At 38.2% G+C, this 7,460-nt stretch overlaps 1 pseudogene; it reads left to right on the plus strand.

Moving 5' to 3' along the window:
• The window catches only part of LOC102814751, a 127,651-nt pseudogene that overhangs the window by 1,419 nt on the left and 118,772 nt on the right, over positions 1-7,460 (plus strand).

Genomic DNA, 7,460 nt, shown 5'->3' on the forward strand with positions numbered 1-7,460 from the left:
CGGGAGTAGAAAGCCTCATCTTTCTCCCACGGAGCAGCTGGTAGTTTCGAACCGCTGACCTTAAGGTTTGCAGCCCGATTCGTAACCACTTTAAAATTAAGAAAGGTGTGTGAGTGGGTGTTATTCTTTCACCTACTTATTCAACCTGTATGCTGAGCAAATAATCTGAGAAGGTGGGTTCTATGAAGAAAAACTTGGCGTCAGGATTGGAGGAAGACTCATTAACAACCTGTGATATGCAGATGATGCAACCTCGCTTGCTGAAAGTGAAGGGGACTTTAGATATTTACTGATGAAGATCAAGACCACAGTCTTGGGTATGGATTGCATCTCAATGTAAAGAAAACAAAAAATATCGCCACTGGACTAATAAACAACATTCTTATCAATGGAGAAAAGATTGAAGTTGTCAGGACTTCATTCTTCTTGGATCAGCCATCAACACTCACGGAAGCAGCATTCAAGAAATCAAATAATGTATTGCATTAGGCAAATCTGCTGCACAAGACCTTTTTAAAGTGTTAAAGAGCAAAGATGTCAACTTGAGGACTAAGGTACTTCTGATCCAAGCCATGGTATTTTCTATAATCTAATTTGAATCTGAAAGTTGGGCAGGAATAAGGAAGGCCATAGAAGAATTGATGTTTTTGAGTTAGGGTGTTGGAGAAGAATATTGAAAGCACCATGAACTGACACTAGAACCAACAGATCCGTGTTTGACGAAGCGCAGTCAGAGTGCTCTTTGGAAGTCAGGATGCTCAGACTTCATTTCTCATACTTCGGACATATTGTCAGGAGGGTCTAGTAACTGCAGAGGGATATCATGTTTGGTAAGGTCAGAGAAAAAGAGGAAGACCCCTAGTGAGATAGATTGGCAAAGTGGCAGCATCAATGGGCTCAAGCGTGGCAACAATTTTGAGGTTGTCCCAAGACCGGGCAGTGTTTCATTCTGTTGTACATAGGGTCTCTATGAGTCAGTACCGACTTGATGGCACCTAACAACAACAACAACTGCTGTGTGATGTCTTCTCTCAGAATTTTGTTTGGAGATTCACTTGAGTCATGATACGTTTATTTCAACTGCTATACCCAACTTTCTCAAGGTCATGCAGTAAGTGATAGAGTAGGGATTGGAACTTCTATTTGTTGCCTTCAAAGTCCAGGCTTTTAGAAACTATGCTATGATGCCTCTTGTTTGAAATGGATATTCAATCTTCAGGGTATACATATAAAAATGTATTCCCAATGTGTGATATAAATTTGACTATTGATGTGCCATTTCCTCCCTTTTGCCTTTCTACATAGCATCCCTTTGAAATATATGAAGCAATGCTAATTTTAGAAGTGTTATTTCATTTATGCACCTGCCACACTTGATGTAATCGACAGACACTGCATCAATCAGATATCATTAACTATGTCATAGAGGACTGGGTTGTCATTCAGAATTTAGTTTATCAAATGAATTTTCATCTTCTAACTATAGATTTCAGGAGATGAAGTTTTTTGAGTTCTTTCACTGTGCTGTGTTATTTGAAGTGAGCCAGAGGTGAGAAATCTAAATTTGGAACAGAGAATGTTTGACCTGCATAAAGAGATTAGGGCAGAATAATAGCTGTATGCCAGTGGTTTTTCTAGGTATCACTTCTGGTGCTTATATATTTCTCACTTAAGAATTATTGAATCATAATTTCATGTATGGTTCTTAAAAGCCCATAATTCCAGTATATGTCTCTTAAAGCTCCCCAGTCATTGATCAATTTAGACTGCACAATTTGATAAAATTCTTCAATTGCTTTCTTTTTGGCATTAGTGTTTGGTACGTAAATTTGAATAATAGTCACATTAGCCTTTCTTCCTTGTAGGCATATAAATATTATCGCTGACAGCCTTGTACTTCCAGATAGATCTTGAAATATTCTTTTAGCATTGAAAGTGATGCCATTCCTCTGAAATTTTCATTCTCTTTATAGTTGTTGTTGTTGTTGCATACTGTTGAGTTGGAGCCAACTTATAACGACCCTGTGGAGAGTTTCCTAGGAGCAGCTGGTGGGTTTGAACCACTGACATTTTGATTAGCAGTCCAGTACTTATTTTATAGTGCCACAATAGGACTATGACTTGCCATTATTATTGTTGTTAAGCGCCCTCAAATGCTTATCATATGGAGCTATTGCACTCCCTCCCTGATCTATCATTAGTAAAGTTAATAACAACATAAATAATCTCACTGGGTAAAGGTAAAGGGGTGCAAAAAAAAAGCACTTAAGAATATTCACTAACCATTATTTAAATAAATAATTCCACAACAGCAAATTAGGAATAGAAGAGAATTTTGGTATCTGAAAAAGAGTATCTCCCAGAGACCTTTAACAAATGTTGTATTTATGGTAAATGGTTAGACACAACTCCTTTATTCTGAAGTAGTAACATAAATAAAGCTGTCATCCTTCTGTTCAGCATATCCTAGAGGTCTTAGCAGCATTAAAAAAGAGAAGAGGTCTAATGGTTGTAGAGAAAGTATCAGCCTGCCTTTACTCCAGAGAAGTATAATACATGGAAACATTTTTAGTGATGGCATTCCAGGTGCCTATTAACAGAAGAGTGGATCCCTATGTTGTAGCATATTTTTCAGTGTAACACTATTTCACTGTAGCCATGAAGAGTGGTGTAGATGGTCAGCTTATCCATGCCCTTCTGTGGTCTCTTTTATTTCCCAGTATCTTACTTCCTTATGACTCTAGGTTAGTCTTCCAGTGACAGCATTTGCATGAATTTGCCATGTGGAGACAGTTGTTGTTAGGGACCTTTGAGTCACTTTCAACTCACGTTCTGTGTTCATGACCAAACCCTATCTGTGTACAATGGAATGAACACTGCCTGGTCCTGCACCATCCTCACAATTGTTGCTATGTTTGAATCCATGTTTGAAATCACTGTGCCAATCTGTCTTATATTTCTCTTTTCCCTGACACTCCACTTTACCAAGCACGATGTCCTTTTCCAGGGACTGTGTCTTCCGGATAACATGTCCAAAGTAGGTGAGGTGAAGTCTTACCATTCTCTCTTCTAAGGAGCATTCTGACTTCTTCCAGAACAGATTTGTACATTCTTTCCGCATGGTATATATTCAGTATTCTTCACCAGCACTTTAGCTCAAATGCATCAGTTCTTCTTCGATCTTTCTTATTTATTGTTGAGCTTTCGCATCTATCTGTATGAGGATATTGAAAATACCAGGGTGTGGGTCAGACATACCTTTGTCCTCAAAGTGACATCTTTGCTTTTTAACACTCTAAAAAGGTTTGTGCAACAGATTTGCCCAATGTAATATGTCATTTGATTTATTTTGACTGCTGCTTCCATGAGTGTTGATTGTGGATCCTACTAAAATACAATCCTTGACAACTTCAGTATTTTCTCTGTTTATCATGATATTGCTTATTGGTCCAGTTGTGAGACGTTTGTTATAGTTTTGTTGAGGTGAAATCCATACTTATGTAGTCTTTGACCTACATCAATGAGTGCTTCAAGCCTTCTTTGTGTTGAACAAACAAAGTTGTATCATCTGCATATTGCAAGTGGTTAATGAGTCTTTTTCCAATCCTGATGCTGTGTTTACTCACATATAGGTGTAACAAAGATGGTGAAAGGATATAACCCTGATTTAAAATCACCCCTTATTCTGTTCAAGCAGTTACCTCTTGGTCTACGTACAGATTCTGCATAAGTGGAGTTCAAATTGTCTATGACATACAGCAGATGTGAATTTATCAGCTGTCCTAAGCAAGCTCTTGTAGTTCAACTGTTTCAGTTTGGTAGATGTTTGGAGTTGTTGTCAGCAGCCTTCTAGAGATTCTTATATTCACAGAGACTGAGTAAGCTCTTGAGCATTGCATGCTGAAAATCATCACTGGCAGCTTTTTTGATCTTTTCTCCCTGTTTTATATCCTTTTCTACTTAGAATTGCTAGAGTAGTACTGTGTTCATGACCAAACCCAGCACTTTGAGTTATCCTTACCAGCTTGAATAAGTTTCAGCCCCTTATGACTGCGTGAAAAAGCACACTAGAATTTTACAAGAAAAAAAATTTAAATATGCAAAGCAGTCTTGCGTATTGTTCATGTATATATACACGTGTAGTAAAAGCTGGAAAGGAGAAAAAGGAATGGTGAAACACCAAATTCAGTGCAGTGACTATTCACAGAGACAAAAGTAAGGAATGGCATTGTGGACGGTTATCTAGAGAATCTTAATTTTATGCTTATGTGTTCGTGTTTTATTTTCTAAGAAAATAGAGAGAAAATGTGAAAGTTTGAACAAAGTGTTTCCTCTTTATATTGTTGTCATTGTTGTTAGTTGCTGTCAAGAAGGTTTGGACTCACAGTGACACTAGGCACAATGGAACAAGACACTGTCTGGCCTTGTGCCAGCCTCATAATTGTTATATTTGATCCCATTGCTGCTGGAGCTGTGCCAATCCATATCACTGGGGTCTTCCTCTTTTTCACTAACCCTCCACTTTATCAAGTATGACGTCCTTCTGCAGGGCTGGATCCCTCCTAACAATATGTCCAAAGATCGAGAGATGACGTCTCACCAGCTTTGCTTCTAAGGAACATTCTGACAGTATTTCTTTCACGACAGATTTGTTTATTCTTCTAGCAGTCCATGGTACTTTCAATATTCTTCACCAACATCATAATTCAAATGCATCAGTTCTTCTTTGGTCTTCCTTTGTCGTTGTCCAACTTTCACATCCATATCATGGCCTGGGTCAGGCTTACCTTAGTCCTCAAACTGACATCTTTGCTGTTTAACACTTTAAGGGTGGCTTTTGCAGCAGATTTGCCTAATGTAATATGTCATTTGATTTCTTGCCTGCTGCTTCCGTAAGCATTGGCTGTAGAGCCAACAAGATGAAGTTCATCTTTATTAATAGTAAATTTTTATTGCTAGTAATGCTCATTTAATAAAAGACAAATGCACTTAGTAAGAAATGCAACATTGTTGATGTTAGAGAGTATTTAAATTTCTTTTTCTGAATTATTGTTAGAAGGAATTAGAAAAATGTGAACATTATTTTTCCCTTAAGTTTTTTATTTCTCTCTCTGTTTACAAAATTATTTTAGAAAAAACCTGATGAACAGTTATATTTTGCTTATGGACTTCTTGACAAAGTAATTGGGGCAATAAACATGAATTGCATGTTGACTACTTTGCCAAATGGATCATCAGTAATTGATCACTGTTATACTAAGGTAAGAATGGAAAAATATCTCAATGGATTGAAGTGTTTATTGAGTAGGAAGAAGGCTGGCCTTGCAACAAGAATGATTTGTGGAGGTTCATTTCTTAGAGGTCAGAAGTGTATTCTCCTCTTCCCAGAAGAAATTAAGGAGAGTGAGGAACCTTTGAATTTGTCGGTTAAGAGGCAACTGATGACTTCTAAAAGCAGATTTATTAGTATGTAAAGCCAGATTGCAGAGGGTTGAGAAGTGAGCAGCATTTAGTGGCTAAAAGTAAGATGATAATAACTTCAGAGATAATAGGATAGGACTATTTTTGGCATGATATGATAACTATTGTCTTTTATACTTTCACTTCAATTTTCCGGGACCAAAGTACACCCAAGATGTAAATGGAAACACTTACAAACCAGTCACAGCAAATAGTTTCATGATGGATTTGCATCTTGAACTCATTCAAGCCCAGCACCGAATAGCCATCATGCTTCTTGACCAATTAAAAGGTAGTACTTGTCAAAACAAATAATTTGTTCTGAACCAATTTTAATCCACATTCAAGTGCAGAATCAATTTAATTTGTAAATTATGTTCTTGTCAACTGGGTGTTGTTCAGATAAATGTCATTATTTTTCTCCTTACTTTTCTGATTTATATCAACAGAAACCTTTCATTATTGCTTTATACCTCATATAGCAAATCACTTAATAAACTTCTAAAAAACGTTTATGTTAATTGTATTTGTCAGACTTATAGTATGTCATTGGCATTTTGTTAATTCAGTTGAGCAAATATTTATTGAATGCCTGCTATGATATAGAAGGAGCCCTGGTAGTGTAGTGAATTATGAGTGGTGCCGCTAAACCACAAGGTCAGTAGTTAGAATCTACCAGTTGATGTGTGGGAGAAAGATGAGGCTTTCTGTTCCCATAAAGATTTACAGCTTCGGAAACTGTACATAGGGCCATTATGAATTGCAACCGACTCAATAGCACACAACCACCACCACCACCATGATCCAGACACCATATTCAACTTGGTACAAATGAGACACAACTTCTATTTTTGAGTTTCTAGGTAAGTAAGCCAACTGTAGCAGTGGAAGCCAACGAATGTTGTATTAGAGGTACATTAAGAGTGTTTGTTATGGACACACAGAAGGAAGGTATCTACATTAGGCCAGGAAGTCAGTCAGGAGTGGATACCTAGAAGAGATGATAACCCATTGCTGTAGAATCAATTCTGACTTACAGTGACCCATATGAAACAGAGTGGGACTGCTCTCTAGGGTTTCTAAGGCTCTAAATCTTTATGTAATGGGTTGCCTCATCTTTGATGAAATTGGTGGTTACGAATCATTGACCTTTCAGTTAGCAGCACAACACTCGACCCACAGCACCAGCAGGGCTCCTATGAGAGTTGATTCCCCACCCCCCCCAAAACCAAACCCACTGCCATCGAGTTTATTTCAACTCATAGTGACCCTGTATAGGCTTCCTGAGATTCTAAGTTTTTACGAGAGGAGACAGCTTCATCTTTCTTCCATGGGGTGGTTGTTGGGTTTGAGCCATTTTATTTATTTATTTTTTAAATCATTCAACAGTATTTGCTTCTATTTCCTCATTTGTTTTTTTGGGGGGTGGGGTGGGGAGCATGTACACAAAAACACTCAGGAATATATAGTAATTTAACCAACCAAAGGGCACATTCTGCAAGCCTGCCTCCTAGCTGCCAGCACTCAGCCTTTCTCTTTCCACGAATCTAGAGTTCTCACGGCTCTCTCTCTCCATGTCCTAATCTTTGCCTTCATCTCTGCTGTCACTGCTTCCCTGGAATAGGGTTCCACATTCCAGTCATGCTCTTCTCCCCTCATGGTCCTAGGCCCCTCTGTTTCTGGACTGTAAGATTAACTACTCCTCCATTTTTGTTGTTGTTTTTTAAAAATATTTTATTGTGAATTATGTGATAGTTTATATGGGAGAACATTAGTTTTACATTCATCCTATAGTATATCATTTCACTGCTATGGTTACAATCCCCTCCTTGCGTCATCAACCAAGCAAAGGATATGCATTGCAAGCCTGGCCCCTGGTCATCAGCACACAGCAGCTCTCCCTCTCTGTGTCTAAAGTCCCCAACACTCCATCTCTCCACATTATCATCTCTGCCTCCATCTCAGGCATCACTGCTTCTCTGGGTAGGGTCCCACTCTCC

Source organism: Chrysochloris asiatica, unplaced genomic scaffold, assembly GCF_000296735.1.
Source record: "Chrysochloris asiatica unplaced genomic scaffold, ChrAsi1.0 scaffold00174, whole genome shotgun sequence".
In the NCBI taxonomy this organism is placed as follows: Eukaryota; Metazoa; Chordata; class Mammalia; order Afrosoricida; family Chrysochloridae; genus Chrysochloris; species Chrysochloris asiatica.